General features: G+C 42.8%; 1 pseudogene; it reads left to right on the forward strand.

Moving 5' to 3' along the window:
- The first annotated feature begins 294 nt into the window (after positions 1-294).
- Positions 295-25,503, forward strand: LOC136488347 (uncharacterized; annotated as a pseudogene).
- Positions 25,504-25,565: the final 62 nt, after the last annotated feature.

The raw sequence follows: 25,565 nt of genomic DNA on the forward strand, positions 1-25,565 counted from the left end.
TCTTGGCGGGAAGGGTGGAAGGCGTAGCCTATGAAGACCAAAATGCCTCTTCACATACACCACCTGCACACCAGCTGGCAGCCGCATCCCATCCAGAAATCTAGATTCACGGCACCTGTCTGTAGCCGCAACGCATCTCGCCGTCGCCTCTACGATTTTTCTCCGCTTGCCATAATCTCCGGTGACTCTTCACCGACTGCAACCAATCACACACGCCATGCCTCCTACGACTGATGCAACGTAGCTCCAGCAAGTTATCCCCATCCCCGAGCTGCACTAAGAGGCCAGGGCCCGATGGTTGCAACTCGGTCTCCAATCCCTGGGCTTGGAGTGGAGCGACTATGCAGCGACGACTCCCCGAAGAAGGTGTCAGACCTATCCTGGGTTCCTGATGGGTAAGATTCAAATCCCCCAAGTGATTTGAGGCACTAGGGTTTAGAACATGGCATGGGTTCATGAGATTTGGGGGCTTAGGGTTCGTTAGATATATATTTGGGTTTTAATAGTATCCTTATAGGAGTTGATTTCATCTGTGCTTGAAGACTCGAGCTCGACATTCATCAGCCGCCCATAGAACAGAGCATATGTTCTGTCTCTGATCCTGCTATTAAATCTAGGACAGTTTATGAGGCGGACCTTTCTAAGACTGCTTCTAACATTGAGGAAAGCCCTACAAATGATGATCCTTGGGGCAAAAACAATGAAACTGAGTATGTTGGTGTAGATGATGAGAAGGTCTTTCATGTTGACTTGATTTTTCAAGGTGAAAATGAATTTGATTATATTCCTGATTCTGATGTGGACAATGATGACTGTGCTGTTGATGGTGAACAAGGTTGTGAGATTGTTGACTATGTAACTGACTTAGAAAATCCAAAGATTGAAGTTGGTGTGATATTTGAGGATGGACAAACCTTTAAAAGAGCAATTAGGCAATATGCTATTCTGAATGAGATTGAAATTGCAGCTCCTTATAGACGGCAGGTGAAGGCTGTTTGCCTGCCGTCACAGGTTGCCGACGGCCGGACCCTCGGCAAAGGGCCCGGTTGCCGAGAGGAATTCTTTGCCGAGAGGTATAGAGGATATTGTAAGACCAAAAAGTGCACATGGAGAATACATGCATCACAACTGCAAGATGGAAGGACATGGATGGTACCTACTTCTATGTTCCTTTATTTTTGTTTCTTAATTTTGTTTCTTAATTTTCTATTTCTTAATTTGTAGCTAAATCCTTTAAATTATGTTATTCTCTTTTGCAGATTAAGAAGATACCTAACAAGCACTACTGTAAAAGCACAAGTAAACTAGAGAGCAATTGTATGGCTGACCAGTTTTGGGTTAGGGATAGGGTAGTTCAGTGGCTGAGAGAAGACCCAACAATTGGCCCTGCTGCTTTAAAGAAGAAGCTAGAAGAGAAGTACTTGATCCAATTATCATACTGGATTGTCTACAATGGCAAGGAGCTAGCTATTTATGAGATTTTGGGCAAGTGGGAGGATAGTTTTGAATATGCTTTTGCATTCAAGGAAGAGATAGAGAGGAAGTCTCCTAGAAGTATAGTTTAGATAGATTATGAAAAGGTTGGGCCCAAGATCAGATTTAGCAAGATGTTTGTTGCTTTGAAGCCATGTATAGACGGATTCAAAAATGGATGCAGACCATACCTAGGCATTGACTCCACAACTCTTACTGGAAGGTGGAAGGGGCAACTAGCTTCTGCCATAGGTATTGATGGACACAACTGGATGTTCCCTATGGCATATGGAGTATTTGGATCAGAGACCAAGGAAAATTGGGGGTGGTTCATGGGTAACCTAGCAATGGCAATTGGATCCCCACCTAGACTTGTTATCTCAATTGATGCTGGGAAAGGCATTGACATAGCGATGACCAATGTCTTCAGCAATGGGGTAGAGCACATGGAATGCATGAGACATTTGTACAAAAACTTCAAGAAGAGATTTCATGGTAAAGTCTTCTAGAAGAATCTGTGGCCAGCAGCAAGAGTTTACAGGAAAGATCTGTTTGACATGCACTACAATATCATGAAGAAATCATCGCCAAAAGCAATGAAGTGGATTGAGGATAATCACAACCACTTGGGGGCAAGATGTTACTTCTCTATAGCCAACAAGTGTGATTATGTGACCAATAACATTGCTGAAGTATTCAACAATTGGATTAAGCATGAGAAGTCGCTTCCTGTGATAGATCTAATGGATAGAATTAGATAAAAAAATCATGGATAAGTTATTTCAAAGGAGAAGACTTGCCATGAAGCTAAACAGTAAAGTGCTTCCACACATTGTGAAGGACCTAAATGCAAAAAGTAGAGGATTGGTTGACTATTCAATCCACAAAGGTGTTGGACACACAGCAGAGATAAATGGTGTTTACAAGGACTTGACTCCTTGGAGGCATGTTGTGAACCTAGAAAAAAGAACATGTACTTGCAATAAATGGCAAATCACTGGACTACCATGCACCCATGCAATCAATTTGATATGCTCTTACAGGGGTCTAGAGTTGGAGGATTATGTTGACAATTGTTACTCTGTATCTAGGTTCAAAGTTACATATGAAGGTTGGATTGAACCTATACCAGACAAGACACTATGGCCTAAAGTGAACTTAGGATTCAAGTTGTGGCCTCCAAAACACAAGAGGGCGGCAGGTAGACCGAGGACAAGGAGAGTGAAAGGAGTTGAGGAAGGAGGCAGCAAGAATAGGAAGAAATGCAAGAGATGTGGTCAATTTGGGGACATTCAGAAAACTTACAATGAGACTGTGTATGATTCAGATGCTCCACCACCAGCACCACCAAAACCTAAGAGAAAGAGAGCCAAGAAGCAGAAGGAAGTAATAAAAGAGGAGGAGCCATCAATACATGTACACCTATGGGAAAGAGGACTAGGAGGGAAGTCATCACAGAAGTAGCTGCCACAACTAACCCCAGTACACCACTTAGGCTGCTGCATGCACCATCAAGCCCATTTGACCTTAACTGTAGTCCTGGCGCACTGACTAGGAGGTAAGTATTTTTCATTTTAACTAATATCAGCAACCAAAGTTGATGAAATTGAAAATAAAATTTTCCTTACTTATTGCCATCTTTCACAGCCGAGCTAGGAAACTTGATGAGATTAACTGCAGTCCTAGAGCACTGACTAGGCAATAAGTATTTTTCATTTAACTTGAGATTCAACCAAACTTGATGAGATTCAAACTAACATTTTTCCTAATCCATGCCTTTTTTTTGCAGGTGTGCTAGGAAACTGGCAATAGAGGAAGCCAAGGTCCATGGTATAATGGCACTAGACCATCTCATGCAGATATGATATTTGTGTATGCGTGTAGATGAAAACTGGAAGAAGCATTTTGACCTGCCAAATTGATGTAAATTTGTGACATGTTAAGATTTTTTGCACCTATGTGAGATGCTGCTCACATAGAGGACTTTAGTTTGTGACAAGTTATTAAGTTGTGCTCTGACGTGTGAGGCCATGCACTTGTTAAGCTATGCTGGTTTAATTAAACTTATGCTTTCCCTATTTGATGCTATGCATAAATACTATCATTTGATGTTGTACCCAACATGTGAAATGTTCCTAGGATGGGGCTGGCGCCCAGAATCTATCTCCATTATAAGCGAGGTCATTTTGGTCTTTCATGTGGCACTATGTACATATCCATACCAGGAAAGCATTTTTTAACAGTGGTAGTGTGCGGCGTACAAAAGCTTCATGTTTGCAGTGTCCAACAGCCTAACCTGTTCGAGGCCACCCCTAAAAGGATAACTAGAAGATGGATAGTTGCACAAGCTCTTGTCAATCGAAGTTGGGTTGCAGACATCAAGGGTGCTCTCTCGGTTCAGGTTTTATTAGAATATCTTTGGATTTGGGATCATGTTGAGGGAGTTGTCTTGCAGCAAGAAGTTCTAGATCAAATAAGATGGAAACTCTCACATAATGGAGTATATAGCAGCAAGTCGGCCTATGCTGCATTTTTTGTAGGAACTATTAAATTTGCTCCCTAGAGGAGGATATGGAAGAGTTGGGTGCCTCTCCGTTGCAAATTCTTCATTTGGCTAGCCATCAACAATAGATGTTGGACTGCGGACCGCCTTGCCAAAAGAGGCTTGCCTCATCATGAAGTCTGCCCTCTTTGTGATCAGGAGGAGGAAAACATTTAGCATATATTGGTTGGCTGTGTTTTTACAAGACAGATTTGGTCCCTGATCCTCCAACCTCTTCATATGTCAGACCTGACTCCCTCAGCTTCTGAGACTCGTTTTTCCTTATGGTGGAAGAGGGCTCTGAGCGCAGTCCCGAAGGGGATAAGGAAATGACTTAACTCACTAATTATTTTGGTTTCCTGGGAAGTATGGAAGCACAGAAATTCTTGTGTTTTTGAGAATGCTAGACCCAACATCTCCTTGCTGCTTCAGACAGTGTCTGATGTGATCAACATTTGGGGGATGGCTGGAGCATTTAAGCTCCAGGAACTCCTGGTGAGGTCGCAGGCCCCAACAGCCTAGGTCTGGGGGTTGTGGGAGAAAAAAAATAAACAATGCAGTGTGTTTGCCACAAAACCACGCTTTGGTGGTGTCGTAGAGACCAAAAACTCCAAACATAACGCTCCGTGAATGACTGAGCCGTAGCTAGCAGGGCAAGCACACGGCAAAGCATCTCTTCATGCATACTGAAGTGGCCAAGTTAGCTACCTAGTATTATCAGTGAATTATATATATTACTTTCTTAATTCTAAATTATAAGCCGCTTTGAGTTTTCTAGATATATAGTTTTTACTATACACTACATCTAGATACATAGTAAAAGCTATATATATATAAAATGATTTACGATAATGTTTGTACCAATTTACGATAACATGAATATGCATTTACGATACTCGTGTTACTACAACTCACGGTGATATTTACCATAATGTTATAGTAAATCACTTAGTAAGGAGTTACTGTAGTCTCGTAAATTAAATTAGCATAGTAACTATCGTAACTCAAAGTGGCCACAGAATAAGTTATTCTATGGCCAGCTGCAGAACAGTAGTTCTATATATATAGGAGAAGCAAAGTGGCCACAAAAGTAACATTTTACTTGTACTAGTTGGTTTCTACGAGAGTATTATATAAAATGATTTCAGGCAATACTCTTGTAGAAACCAACTAGTACAAGTAAAATGTTACTTTTTGTGATTTGTTATTTCTCTTTGTTTCATAACATATCAAATTTTTGTCCTTGTCTAATTGTAGAAATAATTGTTTATTGTCTTTGTGCCAACATAAATCAGATTTTATTGGATTTAGGGTTTTGTCTCACGAGCTTTTTATTCTCGGAACTAAAAATTGTTGATCATGCCTACATAAATTCCAACTAACTAAAACCGCAACTTTAGTATAAAAAATATGCAATAACCGTCGTCTGAAATGAAGCTAATTTTTTAGGCACCTGAATTTTAGCAAGTCCCTATATATATACTTCCTCCGTTAAGAAAAGGATGCAATTCTAGCTAGTATAACACAGGGTCAAGGCATATTGAGTTTGACCAAATTTATATAGGAAAGTATAAATATTTAAAATACCAAATAAGTATTATTATTTCTTCAATGAATGTATTTTAATGTATAGTACCAGCTCGGTGTCATAAGCATTGATATTTTTTCTATACATTTGATCAATCTTTAGATAATTTGACTAGAGAGAGAGAGAGAGAGAGAGAGAGAGAGAGAGAGAGAGAGAGAGAGGTGGGAGGGAGAGTGCACACGCTAGAACTGTATTCTTTTCAACATGGAGGCAGTATGACTAGCACAGTGCCCGTGAATGGTTAACATTTTTCTGATGGGGATGGAGGAATTTTGGTGTGAAGCTAGAACATTTTCTTTGACCTGAAAACAACTTTCTCGTGGACCTAAAACATATTTATCCTAAACCTACGAAAACCATTACTTTGTTCTGGTTTTACGTAAATATACGTTCTAGTAATCTTGTTCTCCTCCTTTATATATAACATAATTTGTTTGTGACTTTTTAAGCATATGGATAGAATATTTAGCACATGATTTGGAGCATATTCTTTTGTTCAGAACAGTTTTTCTTTGGGGAAATATCAAAATGCAGGTTTTAATGTCTCCTTTTATTTGCCGCTTTCTAGGCCCATCTGATTATTGATGCAAGTGTGCGCTACTTCTACTTGTTTCACGGGTGGCTGATTCACTTGCATATATGGGCCTTCGTGGAGAGAGGCTTGGGCCCAAACCCAATAACGTGCTGTAACCTGGGAGAGTGGGACACAACGGCGTAGCATGGGAACATCCATGAGCACTACGCTGACAGGAACTGCGACTTGCGAGCGTGGGAGGTGCGCCGCGCGCATGCGCTGGACCGTGGCCTGTTCTTTTGACCTTGCGACACGAAGGCCCAATTGAGAATTTTTTTTCCGATCCAGGCCTGTAACGAACTGCATAAAAAAAGAAGGGAACGGGCACATGGGTCCCGCGCCAATCCGCTCGCTCCGTGTCCCGCGCCGCTCCTTGTCCCACGTCTGCTCCGTCTCGATGTGTGCCCGCACGATTTTCCGCGCCTGCCATCGTGCCTCCTCCACACCCACGCGCATGCAGGTGGGCCAACAGCTACGGCAGGTGGGGTTCACTGCAATATGTGCAACACCATATCTACTTTTGCAATACCTAGAGAAAATATTTGCATTGCAACATACATCTGAAACAATTGAAACACTTGCAACATTGTGGCAGAACCGCACGAAATAACACATTTACGGAGGCGCTTATCTTCCAATAGACACTAAGCACCCCGAAAGTAATGCTACATCAGGCAGTTCTGTCGAGCACACCCCATGGGAGAACCCAAAAAATTCACATTTTTGAACAGGGTCATAAAATGGGAGAATAGAGCTTACAACATTTTAGCCATTTCTCACATCACTTTTCATGCAACATCAGAGGATAATATTTATAGTTTATAACAGCGGAATATAACATGTTATCAGAGTTTCAGCGAAAATAAAATTATTTAATGATAAGTTAAACATTAACATGATGATCAGTTGTATACATAATAGTAGGTTATAAGTTTTTCCATTGTAAAACATTTTGGGTGGAAGTTTCAAATAAAATCTATGTCCGCAACGTAAAGAAATCCTCGCTGAGCTCACCAGGAGGTTTTCCATACACAAGTGTCAACTCCACACGTTCCTGTTACCTGCAACAGGGTAGAACAAACCCGAAGTACTCAATTGTACTCCGCAAGACTTACCCGTCAGGAAGAAAGAAAAGACTCCAAGGATATGCAAGGCTATCTGGCTTGTGGGCTGATTGCAACTGCAGGAGCATTACCAAATGTGCATCCTTATATTCAGTTTTATTAGCAGTTATCATTAGTTCATTAGCTAACCATTCTATATAAGCACCTATGCTACTTCAAGTATGTGGTAAGTAATCAGAACCATTTTATCCTTTCTAAGTTCTAGTTCTTACTACGGTGCTAGACCATAGGCAAGTCGTACCATATCACACAACGATTCGCGAATCAATGTATCCTAGCTGGGTACCACAAAACACGCCCCGCTTGTACCCTAGGCACAAGCAAGACCAACACACCACTCTCCTGTCACGGGGTCCAGGTCCCCGTCCAAACTTGGATGCCAAGCACCCGTACCTGAGTCCCAGACTCAGTGCGGTGCTTGGACCTCCACCCAAAAACCACCCTAAAAGTCGGTCTAGAAAGAGCCGGAACCCATGACAAGAAAGTAATAAGTCTTCCCGCTCCCATAAGCAAGTATGTGCACAGGATAATAAGTCTGTGACCTGACTACCATCCACAGCAACGGACGGTCCTCAATCGACATAGGCGGGACAATTGCAACCAAAGCCTCGCTCAGTTGCCTAACCAGTCCATGTCCATCCAAAGTACAGTCCCGCCCGATCTCTATTTATTATCCATATATATTTCATGTGATAGTAACATGATAATAGTAACAATAATATCTTTTCCTATCTCTATCTTTTCCTATCTCTCATGAGTGACAGGTAATCACTCGACTTCTCTCGGAATCCTATATCATAGCGATCTACGCGATCCAGTCATACTAGTAGGACTCATAGGACAAGGATATATATATGCAAGTGGGTTTCATTCAACTCCTTAAAATTAATGCACAAGCATAAAATAAAGTGCAGAATAATAAGGGTTATGCACCGGGGCTTGCAAGGGCAAGATATAACCAAGATTTAGCATTCCATCGGGGTGACACGATCACCAAGGCTCCATCTTTTCTGCTTTTTCGGTCGACTCCATGATCCATCGTTGTCCCTATTATGATATACGTAGACACAACGCAGAAAACGTAATTAACCAACAGCAACCGCAACTCTAAGAATATGATTACGCTCTGCAAGCTAACGAGCTAGCTCTAATGACTAACATACTAAGTCATGTATCCACGTTGTCAAGTGAGGCTCATTTTCGGAAAATGTTTTCGTTCTACAAACCCCCAATTATTTTGACATTTGATTGATTAAATATATATTTTCGTAGTAGGGCTCATTTAGTTACCTTAACAAACTAATTCCTATGGAGCTACAAAAATTACAGTGAGCACCTAATAATGTTAGGAATCTACTATAAAAATTTTAGAGCCAACACTACCACCAATCCATCACAACAATTCCTACAAGTTTATGTTTTAACAATATTAAGCATCTCGAATTCATTAGATTACTCTTGAAAATTCTATGAAACTATGTGAGTAAAATACACTAGAAGATAGATCATGATTTTATGAACTCAACAAAATTGGCTTCACAATTTGTGGTTCCTACACAAATCTCTATTGAATTTACAATTTTAGCTTAGAAGCTAAATTAGCAAATTCTTCAAAAAAAAGAAAAGGACCGACCTTAACCCAATCCGGCCCAACGGCCCAGCGCAGGGTACGGGCGCGTGCGCACTGTGACGGCCCAACACGGCCCAAGGCTGGGACGCCCGTGCGTGGTGGCATTCTCGCAAAAGAGACCATGTTCTTCTACGCAATAGCACAACCTCCCTACATACTATTCTCCTAGTCATCATTTTTGCAAATGGGCCCCGAATGTTGCCGATTCACCACGGAGACATCCCCAGATTCCCCGCGCTCACCGCCACGGTGGCCAACGGCAGAGGGCAGCTACACTGGGCTACCAAGGCTCGCTAAGATAGGAGTAAGGGGCCGACCTCAATCCACGGCTAAACGCGCATGACTAGGTGGTGGTTAGGGGCTCGGGGACACAATACTGCGAGCTACAACAGCGAGCGGCCATTTGTGGTGGTGACATGACCATTTCCCCGAACCTACGTGTTCATGGGAGAGTGAAAGTGGTGGAGAAGCATCCGAAGCTCAATAGGGTTCATGCTACGGTGGCGGTTGAGACGGAGGAGCGATGAGGCAACCCTGCCATGTGCGCCCGTACCTCATGGCAGCGTGCCGAGCGTGGCACCGATGTGTCACTGCATCGACGGTGGGCCTCCTAGACAAAGCAACATGAGCGCCAAGTGGAGGGGGTCAATGAGAGTTTAAGGTCTCAAGCAATCGAACTTCTATCGCTCCAATCGAACTTCCAGGTCATGGCGGCGACCATGGCCCACAACGAGCAAAACGCCCAATTGATCGTCGATAGCCCATGGCCGGGGGTGGAAGAGATGGAGCGCCAAGTGGGCTTCCAGTGCCCTCTTTTGGTGCAAAGAATTGGTTTGTGGAGGACCAGAGCTAAGCGAATTGGAGGGCGGAAAAGGTGAGCTCTGGCCGTGCCCTGTCGTGGAGAAGCACACGCGCGCGGGCAGAAGGCTTAAGACAGCCAACCCTGGTCACTAGCTGTGACATGAGCAAGTCCATGCGACGAACAAACAGGAGACTTGGTGCGATGCTCTTAACTTGAAGTGATCGAACCCAAGCCGAGCTCTCCATGGCGTCTAGCAGGGCAACGCAAGGTAGGGAAGCATTCCATCTCTTCTACGGTCGGGCCACCGTTGCGACACGGCGGTAGGGCTCCAAGGCATAGATTGGTGTGGTAGGTAGAATGAGGGGTGAGGTGAGCGCCACATCGACCAAGTGATGCAGCCACAACCTCAGCAAGGCCCAGCGGCCAGTCATGTGAGCGCGGCGCGCACGCAGCAGCGGGACTAGGCCGCGGCCAGCTGGGGCCAGCCATCGCCTAGGGCAAGGCCGTGTGGCGCCAACCAACGCAAGTTGGCCAGCGGCCGTAGCCTATCAAGACACGAGTCCAACGCCAGCAGTGTCCATGCACATGGTGACCGCGGCTCAGGCTGAGTGGCAGCAAACTGCATCGTGAACGCAATTTAAAGCTAAACAAAAACAACTAATTATCTCATCTAAGGTTTAACCACTTATGCTAGTTTAAAGCCAACACTACCCGGTTCCTAACGAAATAATCGTTATGATCAAAGAGCAGCTAGGGGAAAAGATAAACGAGTGCCAAGGTAAGCTCATCGCTGAAATGCCGGTTCACGAACAGAGAGCCAACAACATGGTTCACAGTACGTCCCAACGTAGTTCGGGCAATTTTTGCGAGAGCAACGACTACCCAACACCACAACCACTTATACCATGCTCGAACACTCACTTTGATGCAACCAACAATACCAAAACATGAAACTAATGTTTAGGCATTTTGTTAAAATTTAAATGATAAAATAGCATCGTCTATTATCATTTCAGACTTACAAGAATTCAATGTTCGATTAGTACTAACCTCCCCTAACACTTTTGATTGAATTTTTAAAAGGTCTAAACCTTACCGGATTCAACTACCAATTGTACCATGACCTAGCCCATACTACATACTAACTCTTAGAAACAAAATATCTAAGCACTTCCTAATTAGTTTGTCCAATATAGTTTGCCAAAGAATGATACTTTTAACACAAGTCCAAGTGTTTGTTGGCAACAAAAATGACCCTTCTTAAATCCCAAGTTTGAATTTGGAACTCCAAAAATACTAACTAATAGTATTTATTCTCCAAAAATTAATGTTGCATTTCCATCTACAACACTTACACTCTAAACTTTATTCATGTACTACATACAAATTATATTTAATTTTTGTTTATAAAAATTGCTTCCGTGTTAATGTTTAAAACTACTTACTCTACTCTTCGCGTTAGAATTTTTCATTAGCACATATATGCATTTAAGTAAACTAACTCACTATATTTATTTGACTCTCTCTCACACACACAGAGAAGTGAGCCACATAAGTTTTGTGTATCATTTCAAGCGTGTTTTTTAATAAAAAATCTGAGAAACTCGTTTCGGTGATTTTTCTTAGGCCTAAATCTTGGTGCTAAATAAGCTCATAACACCAGGGGTGTTACAAACATACGTCTGAAACACGTGTGTAGCCATTGCAAACATATGCAACATCTAGATGAAATATTTGTAACATATGTGTGAAAACAAATGGAACATCAGGATGAAACATTTGCAACATAAATGTGAAACATATGCAACACCTAGATAAAACACGTGCAGCATGTGTCGGAAACAGCTGTAACATTTAGAACTGATGCTTGCAGCATACGTGTATAGCCATTCCAACATATGCAACATCCCGGTCTACTTTTGCAACATCCACATGAAACATTTGCAACATGCATATGAAACACCTAAACACTTGAAACATACGCTTGCAACATTCAAGGAAGGAAGGGAGAGTGAGGTGCAGCCGAAGAAGCCTACTCTGGGTCTGGCCACTCTAAATCTCTTGATGTCGTGAGCTGAGGTCGAGCGTCGCAGCGGTGCCAGCGTCTACAGCAACCACGACCTCCTGGTGGGGAAGGGTGGAGTCGGCAGCACCTTGCCGTGGTGAAGGATGGGGCATGTGAAAGGTCCTAATGGCTAGAGGGGGGGGGGTGAATAGCCTAATAAAAATTTTACAACAACACTTAACCAAATGGTTAGACAATTATGAAGCGAAGCAAGTGTTGTGCTAGCCTACTCAAAATGCAAGCCACCTACCACAATTCTAGTTTAGATAGTGTCAATTCACATAAGAGCAATGACACTACCCTATGTTAGTGTGCTCTCAAAGGCTAACTAAAGAGCCACACCAACCAAGCATGCAAGCTCTCATAACTAGCTACACTAAAGAGCTTGTCAACTAGTTTGCGGTAAAGTAAAGAGAGTAATCAAGAGGGTTATACCGCCGTGTAGATGAAAGAACCAATCAATCACGAAGATGAATAACAATGAAGACCAATCACCTCGGAGTCAATGATGAACACAATGATTTTTACCGAGGTTCACTTGCTTGCCGGCAAGCTAGTCCTCGTTGTGGCGATTCACTCACTTGGAGGTTCACGCGCTAATTGGCTTCACACGCCAAACCCTCAATAGGGTGCCGCACAACCAACACAAGATGAGGATCACACAAGCCACGAGCAATCCACTAGAGTACCTTTTGGCGCTCCGCCGGGGAAAGGTAAAGAACCCCTCACAATCACCACGATCGGAGCCGGAGACAATCACCACCTTCCGCTCAACGATCCTCGCTGCTCCAAGCCATCTAGGTGGCGGCAACCACCAAGAGTAACTAAGCGAAATCCGCAGCGAAACACGAACACCAAGTGCCTCTAGATGCAATCACTCAAGCAATGCACTTGGATCACTCCCAATCTCACTATGATGATGAATCAATGATGGAGATAAGTGGGAGGGCTTTGGCTAGGCTCACAAGGTTGCTATGTCAATGAAAATGGCCAAAGATGTGAGCCATAGCCGGCCATAGGGCTTAAATAGAAGTCCCCACGAAATAGAGCCGTTATACCCCTTCACTAGGCACACTGCGCTCTAACCGGACACACCGGTCCAACTGACCGGACCCTGGACTCAACGTCCGATCCACTAATGGACGCCACGTGTCACTGGCTTCAAATGCTGTTCGTCAGATTTCAACGGCTATGAAGCTGACCGGACCCTGGAGCCTCAGTGTCCGGTCGAGTACAGTAAGGGTCTAAAACCGGTTTTCCTCGACCAGACGCGTCCGGTCCACCTCGACCGGACACAGCCCAGCGTCCGGTGGTAAACCCTAGCCACTGTACCGCCAGTCAACGCGACCGGACGCAGGCAGTCAGCGTCCGGTGCTTTTGGATCCAGCGTCCAGTCACTTGACCAATGCTGGCATCTCCTCCATTCTCTTCACCCTTGCTCAAGTGTGCTAACCACCAAGTGTATCACCTTGTGCACATGTGTTAGCATATTTTCTCAAACATTTTCAAGGATGTTAGCACTCCACTAGATCCTAAATGCATATGCAATGAGTTAGAGCATCTAGTGGCACTTTGATAACCGCATTCCGATACGAGTTTCACCCCTCTTAATAGTACGGCTATCAAACCTAAATGTGATCACACTCTCTAAGTGTCTTGATCACCAAAACAAAATAGCTCCTATGGATTATACCTTTGCCTTGAGTATTTTGTTTTTCTCTTTCTTCTTTTCAAGTTTAAGCCCTTGATCATCGCCATGTCATCACCATTGTCATGTTATGATCTTCATTGGCTTCTCCACTTGAAGTGTGCTACCTATCTCATGATCACTTGATAAACTAGGTTAGCACTTAGGGTTTCATCAATTCACCAAAACCAAACTAGAGCTTTCAATCTCCCCCTTTTTGGTAATTGATGACAACCCTTATACAAAGATATGAATTGAAATTCAATTGAATCCATGTTGCTTGCCCAAGCATATTTACCATGTGTAAAAGGATATGGATAAGTTTTATGAACCCCAAATGGTAGCAATTGCTCCCCCTACATATGTGCTAATAGTTTGGATTGTAGCTTGCACATATGCTTAGATAGGAAATGTAGGAGTCAATGTCTACCACATGATGCTATGGTATAAGAGATGGACCTTTGAAGCGTGATACCAATCGGAGTGCACCATTATACCGTCCTTAGCACCATGGTTAGCTTACTATCACTTGGAAACATACTTTGAAAGATACCACATGTAAAAATTTGCTTGGAAATGAAAGTTATCTAGTGATTTTATTTCATCATTCAATCTTACAACTAATCATTCATCACACAAGCATGGATGTTTAAATTTAATACTTGTGCCATGCAAGCAAACATGTGAAATGCACATTCAAATGCACCATACAAGTTCATGAGCTTGCTCCCCCTACTTGTGTGTTCAAAATTTTAGTTGATCCCTTTCCTTTTTCATATCTCTCCCCCTATGTCATATGTCATCTATGTTTCTTTCCCTTTTTCACCTATCTTTGTTTCTCTCCCCCTTTGTCATCAATGACCACAAAGGTTCTAAATGTAGATAGTATTACTTGTAGGGTCAAGATTATCAATGTCAATCAATGGGCTGAGGATCATTTTCCCAAATTTGGTCCAATCTAGATTGTTTGCCAAAGATATTTAACTCGGTTTGATCCAAGGACAAGCTTCTTCACACCTCCAAATAAGGGTTATCTTGTACCATGTTGAGTTAAACACTTAGAGCTTATTTTCTAGATTAAACACTAGGTTTACAAGCCCATAAACATGTCATATGCTATCACTAGATCATGTCAAGCATAGAAGCAATAGTGATGCCATATAAACATCAAATTCATTTGATTTTCATGAATGAGCCTAATAAAATAGAACCACTTGAAAGGTCCTAATAAGATTGAAAATATGACTAGATGCACTAAACATATCCTTAGCAAGGATGTATGCCATGCCAATCAACTTTTACCTTGGATTGCTCGAAGAAGAGGCATGTCATATGAGTGAGGGGTGCATCAACACATATTTGAGAAATCCAATATATTCAACTCATTCCTTAGCTTGCAAAACCTTTTCTCATCCAATGGCTTGGTGAATATGTTAGCAAGTTGATCTTCGGTGCCTACACTCTCAATACAAATGTCCCCTTTTTGTTGGTGATCTCTTATGAAATGGTGGCAGACATCAATGTGCTTTGTTCTTGCATGTTGCACTGGATTGTTGGTTAGCTTGATTGCACTCTCATTGTCACATAGCAATGGCACTTTCTTGAACTTGATTCCAAAATCACTCAATGTGGCCTTCATCCAAAGTATCTGTGCACAACAACTACCGGCGGATATGTATTTGGCTTCGGCGGTTGATAATGCAACACTATTTTGCTTCTTTGATGACCATGAAACAAGTGATCTTCCCAATAATTGACATGTGCCCAATGTGCTTTTCCTTTCAACCTTGCATCCCGCATAATCCGAGTCGGAGTAACCAACTAGCTCAAACTTTGCTCCTTTGGGATACCACAAATCAACATTTGGTGTATGCTTCAAGTACCTCAATATTCTCTTTGTAGCCTTCAAATGACTTTCTCTTGGTGAGGCTTGAAATCTTGCACACATGCATACACTAAACATGACATCCGGCCTTGATGCGATCACATAGAGTAGGCTTCCAATCATGGACCGATACAACTTTTGATCCACCATATTTCCACTTACATCACTATCCAAGTTGCCATTGGTGTGCTAATGACTTTGCTATCAATCATGCCAAACTTCTTGATCATATCCTTGATATACTTGCCTTGACTTACAAAGGTACCATTCTTCAATTGCTTGATTTGAAGACCAAGGAAGTAACTCAACTCTCCGATCATGGACATTTCAAACTCATTAGCCATCATCTTTCCAAACTCATCACAAAATTCTTGATTGGTTGATCCAAATATGATATCATCAACATAGATTTGCAATACAAATAGATCTTTTCCAATCTTCTTGATGAAAAGAGTGGTGTCAACCTTGCCCATTGTGAACCCTTTAGAGAGGAGAAAGTCCCTTAATCTCTCATACCATGCTCTAGGTGCTTGCTTCAAGCCATACAATGCCTTCTTCAACTTGTACACATGGTTGGGCTTCTTGTCATCTTCAAAACCGGGAGGTTGCTCAACATATACTTCTTCATTGATATAACCATTGAGAAATGCACTCTTAACATCCATTTGATAGAGCTTGATGTTGTGGGCACAAGCATAGGCTAGCAAGATTCTAATCGCTTCCAATCTAGCAACCGAGGCATATGTTTCTCCAAAGTCAAGACCTTCAACTTGAGTATATCCTTGTGCTACCAATCTTGCTTTGTTCCTTACTACTATCCCATCTTGATCTTTCTTATTTCTAAAAACCCATTTGGTTCCAATCACATTGTGTCCCTTTGGTCTCTCTACTAATTCTCATACTTGATTTCTTGTGAAGTTGTTCAATTCTTCATGCATGGCATTCACCCAATCAACATCCTTCAAAGCTTCATCTATCTTCTTTGGTTCAATGGATGTCACAAATGAGAAGTGTTCATAAAATGATGTCAATCTTGATCTTGTTTGTACTCCTCTTGAAATATCACCAATGATTGTATCCAAAGGATGATCTCTTGCAATACTTGTTGGTTGGAGCAATGGAACTTGATTGCTTGCACTTGCTAGATCATTTGGTTGAGATGATGTACTAGCCACTTGATCTTGATCAATGTCATGAGAGTCACTTGCACTAGCTTGATTTGTATCATCTTGCTCATTTGAGTTAGAGAGTACTTGCACTTGATCATCTTCATCATCAATCACTTGCCTAGGCCTCAATTCACCAATATCCATGTTCTTCATGGCATTTGAAAGTTGAATGCCTCTAACATCTTCCAAGTTCTCATTCTCTTCTTGTGAACCCTTGGTTTCATCAAATTCAACATCATGAACTTCCTCAAGAGTAGCACTATCCAAATTCCAAACTCTATATGCTTTGCTTGTAGTGGAATAACCAAGTAGGAATCCTTCATCACATTTCTTATCAAACTTGCCCAATCTTGTACCTTTCTTCAAGATATAGCATTTGCAACCAAATACCCAAAAATATGCAATGTTGGGCTTTCTACCATTCAAGAGCTCATATGGTGTCTTCTCTTTCAATCGGTGACAATAGAGGCGGTTGCTACAATAGCAAGCCGTGTTGATAGCTTCGGCCCAAAAAGATTGACTCACATTGTACTCACTAAGCATAGACCTTGCCATATCAATGAGTGTTCTATTCTTTCTCTCAACAAGGCCATTTGATTGAGGTGTGTACTTGGCCGAGAATTGATGTCTAATTCCAAATTCATCACATAACTCATCAATTCTAGTATTCTTGAACTCACTACCATTGTCACTTCTAACTCTCTTGATGGTTGTTTCAAACTCATTGTGAATGCCCTTGACAAATGATTTGAATGTTGCAAACACATCACTTTTGTCCACTAGAAAGAATACCCATGTGTATCTAGTGTAGTCATCCACTATCACAAAGCCATATTTATTTCCACCAATGCTAGTGTATTGAGTTGGCCCAAACAAATCCATGTGCAATAACTCAAATACTTTACTAGTGCTCATCATGCTTTTCTTAGGATGGGTGTTTCCAACTTGTTTGCCGGCTTGACAAGAGCTACAAAGCTTATCCTTTTCAAACACAACATCTTTCAAGCCTTTGACTAAGTCATGCTTAATCAATCTATTCAATTGTTTCATTCCAACATGACCAAGCCTTCTATGCCATAACCAACCCATGCTAGACTTAGTGAACAAGCATGTGGACAATCTAGCTTCACTAGCAGTGAAATCAACCAAGTATAGATTCGCATATCTAAAGCCTTTGAAGATCAAGTTAGAGCCATCTACACTTATGATCTCTACATCATCTACTCCAAATATGCATTTGAATCCAAGATCACATAATTGAGCCACGGATAGCAAGTTGAAATTCAAGCTCTCTACTAGCAACACATTAGATATGCTCAAGTCATTGGATATTTCAATCTTACCAAGCCCTTTGACCTTGCCTTTGCCATTGTCACCAAATGTGATACTATCATAACCATCATTGCCATTGGTGTTGATTGAGTTGAACATTCTTGCATCACCGGTCATGTGTTGAGTGCACCCACTATCAAGAACCCAATGCCTTCCTCCGGGTTTGTAATTGACCTACAAAAGAAGATCAATTCCTTTTAGGTACCCAAACTTGCTTGGGTCCTTGAAGGTTAGTAACCAAGCTCTTTGGCACCCAAATGGCTTTCTTCTTTGAGCCCATCCATGGTTTGCCAATGAACTTAGCCTTCACACCATTTGTACCCTTAACAAGCATATAGGAAGAATTAAGCTTAATGGAGGATACATTAGCATTTTTGCTTTTGTTGGTGCATTCATGCTCTCTATGACCAACTTGCTTGCAACTAGTGCAAAACCAACCATTGTTCTTCACAAAACTTGTCTTGTGAGGAGCAAAGGCCGCCTTGCCTTTCTTGGGGGTATAGTCTAATCCCTCTTTGTAGAGAGAAGCTCTTTGGCTACCCAAGGCCATAAGCAAGTGGTCCTCACCACCATAAGCCTTAGCCAAGGTGTGAGTGAGCTTAGTTACCTCCTTCTTGAGGTTCTCATTCTCAACCACTAGTGAGGTATCACAAGTGAGACCATCACTACTAGATGAGGTGGAAGTGGAAATGCTACAAGAAGGGTTAGTAGAAGCAACAATGATAGGCATAGATAGTGATTCATCAATTATATCATAAGTTAAACCTACATTGCAAGTTTCAACATCCTTCCTTTTATTTTGCTCATCAAGCAAACTGGAATGAGCCTTTTCAAGCTTTTTGTGAGCTTTGCCAAGCTTCTCATTGGCTTCCTCTAGCCTCTCATGAGATGCATTGAGCTCATCAAAGGCTTGCTTAAGGGCTTTTAGTTCCTTATGCAAGCTTTTGCATTCCCTTCTCTTGATATCAAAGTGTTCTCTAGCATCTTCTAGCATGTCAATTAATTCATCTTTAGTAGGTTCATCATCATCACTATCACTATCATTTTCATTTTCATGTTCATTATCATCAACATGTTCTTCATCACTTTCATCATCGCAAGATTGTAGCTTAGTGGCCTTAGCCATGAAGCATGATGAAGATTCAAAGAGAGAAGGCTTCTCATTGATGGCAATGCTTGCAAGAACCTTCTTCTTGGTGGTCTTGTGATCATCACTATCATCATCATCATCACTTGAGGAGTTATCACTATCCCAAGTGACTACATATGAACCACCCTTCTTCTTCTTGAAGGCCATCTTGTCCTTCTTCTCTTTCTTTTCCTTCTTGTCCTTCTTCTTGTTCTTCTTGTTGTCATCATCATTGTCACTATTGTATGGGCATTGAGCAACAAGATGATCTTTGCTTCCACACTTGAAGCACCTTCTTGACTCTTCTTTATTCTTGGATGAAGACTTCTTTCTTCTAGCATGATAGCCCTTCTTCACCATGAATTTGCCAAATCTCTTAACAAATAGAGCCATCTTCTCATCATCATCATCATCCCAAGATTCATCTTCTTCACTTGAAGTTTCTTGCTTTGCTTTGCCCTTAGATGATGTGGCTTTGAATGCCACGCTTTTCTTCTTCTCAGCCTTCTTCTCATCCTTCTTCTCCTTCTTTTCTTCCTTCTCATCATCATCTCTATAAGTATCATCAGTCATTATATCTCCCAACACTTGGTTTGGTGTCATGGTGACCAAACCACTCCTCACTAGAATAGTGACCAATGTACCAAATCTTGAGGGTAAGCATCTCAAGAACTTGTGGGAGAAGTCCTTGTCCTTCACCTCTTCTCCAAGTGCTTTGAGATCATTGATAAGCACTTGAAGCCTATGAAACATCTCCGGCACACTCTCATCCTCCTTCATCTTGAAGCTTGCAAACTTTTCTTTGAGGATATATGCCTTTGCACCCTTCACGGCTTGAGTGCCCTCAAATGATTCTTCCAACTTCTTCCAAGCTTCATGTGCCATCTCAATATTCTTGATTTGCTCAAATGTTCTTTCATCAATCGCATCATGAATGGCACTTAGAGCAATGTCATTGTTTTGGAGAAGCACTTCTTCGGCGGCGGTGGGATTCTCTGGATCACCAATCTCAATTTTGGTTTCTACCACCTTCCACACCTTTCTATTGATTGACTTGATGTGTGTGGTCATCTTTGACTTCCAATAAGGATAATTTATACCATCAAATTGGGGTGGCTTCTTGGTGTTATTGATTTGAGCCATTTTAACACCGAAGGTTGTTAAGCCTCAAATAATGGTGACCTCAGCTCCGATACCACTTGAAAGGTCCTAATAGCTAGAGGGGGGGTGAATAGCCTAATAAAAATTTCTACAACAACACTTAACCAAATGGTTAGACAATTATGAAGCGAAGCAAGTGTTGCGCTAGCCTACTCAAAATGCAAGCCACCTACCACAATTCTAGTTTAGATAGTGTCAATTCACACAAGAGCAATGACACTACCCTATGTTAGTGTGCTCTCAAAGGCTAACTAAAGAGCCACACCAACCAAGCATGCAAGCTCTCACAACTAGCTACACTAAAGAGCTTGTCAACTAGTTTGCGGTAAAGTAAAGAGAGTAATCAAGAGGGTTATACCGCCGTGTAGATGAAAGAACCAATCAATCACGAAGATGAATAACAATGAAGACCAATCACCTCGGAGTCAATGATGAACACAATGATTTTTACTGAGGTTCACTTGCTTGCCGGCAAGCTAGTCCTCGTTGTGGCGATTCACTCACTTGGAGGTTCACGCGCTAATTGGCTTCACACGCCAAACCCTCAATAGGGTGCCGCACAACCAACACAAGATGAGGATCACACAAGCTACGAGCAATCCACTAGAGTACCTTTTGGCGCTCCGCCGGGGAAAGGTCAAGAACCCCTCACAATCACCATGATCGGAGCCGGAGACAATCACCACCCTTCGCTCAATGATCCTCGCTGCTCCAAGCCGTCTAGGTGGTGGCAACCACCAAGAGTAACAAGCGAAATCCGCAGCGAAACACGAACACCAAGTGCCTCTAGATGCAATCACTCATGCAATGCACTTGGATCACTCCCAATCTCACTATGATGATGAATCAATGATGGAGATGAGTGTGAGGGCTTTGGCTAGGCTCACAAGGTTGCTATGTCAATGAAAATGGCCAAAGATGTGAGCCATAGCCGGCCATAGGGCTTAAATAGAAGTCCCCATGAAATAGAGCCATTATACCCCTTCACTGGGCACACTGCGCTCTGACTGGACGCACCGGTCCAACTGACCGGACCCTAGACTCAGCGTCCGATCCACTAATGGACGCCATGTGTCACTGGCTTCAAATGCTGTTCGTCAGATTTCAACGGCTACGAAGCTGACCGGACGCTATGGCAAAACTGGTCGGACCGTGGAGCCTCAGCGTCCGGACGAGTATAGTAAGGGTCTAAAACTGGTTTTCCTCGACCGGACACAGCCCAGCGTTCGGTGGTAAACCCTAGCCACTGTACCGCCAGTCAACGCGACCGGACGTAGGTAGTCAGCGTCCAGTGCTTTTGGATCCAGCGTCCAGTCACTTGACCGATGCTGGCATCTCCTCCATTCTCTTCACCCTTGCTCAAGTGTGCTAACCACCAAGTGTTTCACCTTGTGCACATGTGTTAGCATATTTTCTCAAACATTTTCAAGGATGTTAGCACTCCACTAGATCCTAAATGCATATGCAATGAGTTAGAGCATCTAGTGGCACTTTGATAACCGCATTCCGATACGAGTTTCACCCCTCTTAATAGTACGGCTATCAAACCTAAATGTGATCACACTCTCTAAGTGTCTTGATCACCAAAACAAAATAGCTCCTATGGATTATACCTTTGCCTTGAGCATTTTGTTTTTCTCTTTCTTCTTTTCAAGTTTAAGCCATTGATCATCACCATGTCATCACCATTGTCATGTTATGATCTTCATTGGCTTCTCCACTTGAAGTGTGCTACCTATCTCATGATCACTTGATAAACTAGGTTAGCACTTAGGGTTTCATTAATTCATCAAAACCAAACTAGAGCTTTCAGCATAGCACGCAAGGGCATGGACTAGGCATGGCGCAATGAGGCAGAGGGGGAGTGGCGGGGGATGGAGCACTACACGGAGGCAAGATGTGGCGCGACTGTTGATGATAGTTAACAACCATCATAAACCATCAATATAACTTGTATAAATTCATGGATATGATCACCAACATAGGTTTAGGGGTTTAAACTAACAAATTCTATAAGTTTTGGTGAATCTATGTTTCCAACAAGGTTTATTCAGAAAACCTTCAAGGTGGACCCAAACATCATAATTAAGCGTAATTATCCACGACGAAAACAACTCTAGAAGACACCAGAAGACAAACCACTGAAGCAGAGGGCGGGAAGCCGCCAGGTGTAGGCCGCCCACCCCAGGGGGCTCACATGTCAGCCTCACTTTGTGAGGTCGGTTCTCCACCACCTTAGGGATTGCATCTACGCCGTTCTTTTAAGTCAGTTTGATCTGAGGGCTCAGGATTGATAGTGTCCCCTATATATACCAGCCCCTACCCCCCTTAGGCATCAATCATCAAGTCATTCAATCAAGAGACCAAACCCTAATCAGAAGAGAAGAACCTCAGAGCTCCACCATATTTACGACATAGCTAGTTAGGTTAGATCTAGAGGGAGGCAAGCTTCGCTTGGATTCCTGATCTTGTCAAGAGCATGGCTTGGTATAGCCCCTTGTATCCTCTTTTGTATCTTTCATTATTCATATGTTTACTATAATTGATTCGACATTGTTCTTAATATTATTCATATTCCTAGTTATCATGTTCATTGTCTACTTTGATTATATGCTTAGTATAGCTAGATTATCTTTATGTTCAAGCATAAGTTCATATAGCGCTCGCTCTAAAGTACACGGGTGAGTGGTCGACATTGTGTAAGCGTGGTGCTTATACGTCAATCTGGGCACAAAAAACCGAGAACCAAATCGAACTAACCAGAACCGAAACCGAAGTAACCAAAACCGAAATATTCGGTCCCAGGTTCGGTTCCAAGTTCCCAGAAACTGAAATTATTACGGTTAATTCGGTTCCAGCACTTGGTTAACCGAATTGACCTGAAACAACCAAACTATGTAAAGGCCCCTAGAATGCAGGCTTGAATATTGCTCTATGCTTGAATATTTGAGAGAACAATAACATATATGTGTTGTATTGTTGTTTTATGCTGCATTGCTGTTTAAATTGTCCCTTTTGACTGCATGAAAATTAGGCAAAATGCTGCCGAAATTTGCAATTGAATGGGTTGTTTCTTTGTTCCTAAAAAATTCGGTTCCATCGGTTTGAATCGAAACCGAAATTCCTCGGTTCCACATTTTCAAAGTAACCGATCGGTCCCTTCTTCTCAGGTAACCGAATTAGCTGAAGAACCAAAGAACCAAACTGATCGGTTTCGGTTAACCGAACGCCCAGACTTACTTATACGTTGTTTACCTGCGGATGCACCCTATATTCTAGGCCATGTGATAGATCGCGAGTGTTACACTCTCGTTGAGTCCTTTGTAGTCCACTCCCTGAATATAGATCAAGTAGGATCTAGTTACGAAGGAAGTCATGCTCTATTCTTGATCTTCCTTAGTAATATCCCTTATGTGTAGATATGGAGTTGATCTTAGCCATGATTATTAAATATAATTGCACTAATCATAGTATGCTTTGACTTGTAATTAAGAATGACTTAGTAATAATTTCTCTATTATCTACTTAACCATGCTAGTGCCATCTAAAGGAGTACTCCGAGTGTTCATTGTGATTTATCATTTAACATTCACATTTCATTTATCACTTGATTTGGCCCTGCTATGAGTAGAAGTTTGGTTATGGTTTATCTCTCCATCATATGTATAAGTTATCAATATATTCCATCTGCCAGTCATTCCCTATGGTAAAAATATAAATAACGATACCTAGAATACTCCCGGGTGAAATGCTACAATGGTAAATTATCTGTGCGCTTGTAGATCTCTTCATATATACGTATTTGCATTCTTTCTAGTCACAATAAAATACCTAAGTACTTCTTAGTATCATTCTAGAAGTGACGCTAGAAAGTACCAATAAGCATTTCTGGCATCCCAGCTAGGGATGACAACTTAGCAAAAGTGATGTTAAGAAATGTCAACAAACATTATGTGGCTACTTAAACAAGTGATAAGTTAATAAATACCAACAGCAACTCAATGTGGGATCGGGGCACCACTGCGAGGCGGCTTGGGGTGGGCAGACGGCACGGTGATCCATGATGAGCGAAGTGAGGAGTTGGGGATTTCTATCGGCTGTCGCAATGTAGATGGAGTAGACAGAGGAGAGAGTGTAGATGGGCCTGTTTGGTCAGTCGTTGTGCTGAAGCGAGCACATGTCCGATTTTTTAAGATTCCGAATGTATGTTATGTAGCATTACCGAAAAAAGAAATAGTAGAGAGCGATTAGCTTCTTTCACTTTTTCCTAGCGATATCATCTACGAAGCATATGGGAGTTTAGTGGAATCTAAAACTCATAATCAGTCCATTGCACCTATGAGCAATGTCTTAAGTGAACAATATGGTCTCGTTCCATAGCTTGATTCAATTTCTCAAGGCTTTGAACTACCAATGGAGTATCAAACAAAGTATTACTTTCACCAAATTATTATATAGAGCGCATGCGCCACTAGCGCTAGCAACACGCTCTTGCCGTTTTCGGGTTTCATCTGTCTTTATGCCCAGAACTTTCCGTTTCTGGTTTCTTTTCACGTTCGCATTTGAATCGGCCGTTTCGTCTCCGAAATCTTATACAGCGTGCGTGCGCTCAATGAGTTAACAACGCGTGCCTTCCTTTTCTAGCATCTACGGGTGTGTTTGGTTGGGTGACCAACCCCTAACCTGGCTCCCTGGAGCCAATTTTGACCTGTTTGATTGCTTGGAAGGACTGGCCATCCATACCCTTTTAGCCTGGCTAGGACTGGCCATCCATACCCTTTTAGCCTGGCTAGGATTGAACGACCAAATCGGTTGTTCTTCTATGCCAGGCCAGAGCCAGCCTCGAGCTGAGTTTCTCTCACCGCCCGGTGCTCCTCCTTCTCCCCCGCCAGTGCTCCCCTGCCGGCGCCGGTGCTCCCCCGCACGGTGCTCCTCCTTCTCGCCCGCCAGTGCTCCCCTACCGGCACCGGTGCTCCTCCTTCTCCCCCGTCGGTGCTCCTCCTTCTCCCCTGCTTGGTGCTCCTCCTTCTTGCTCGCCAGTGCTCCCCTGCCAGTGCCGGTGCTCCTCCTTCTCCCCTACCCAGTGCTCCCCCTTCTCCCCTGCCAGTGATCCCTTGTCGGCGCTGGTGCTCCCCCGTTGGTGCTCCTCCTTCTTCCCTGCCTGTGCTCCTCCTCCTCCTTCCCTGCCAGTGCTCCTCCTCCTCCTTCCCTGCCAGTGCTCCTCCTCCTTCTCCCACCACCACCATCACCGTGATTTGATGCGCGACGTGGTCGACCACGGCCAAGACAAACATGCGCTCCTCGCCGCCCCCGTCCTCCTCTGTGATGCGGTCCTTCTCTGACTCACGCCCCCATCGCTCGAATCTGGTCGGTGTCCACGGTTGGGTCGCCCAAGCTCCTGCTG

Source organism: Miscanthus floridulus, chromosome 10 (assembly GCF_019320115.1).
Source record: "Miscanthus floridulus cultivar M001 chromosome 10, ASM1932011v1, whole genome shotgun sequence".
Taxonomy (NCBI): Eukaryota; Viridiplantae; Streptophyta; class Magnoliopsida; order Poales; family Poaceae; genus Miscanthus; species Miscanthus floridulus.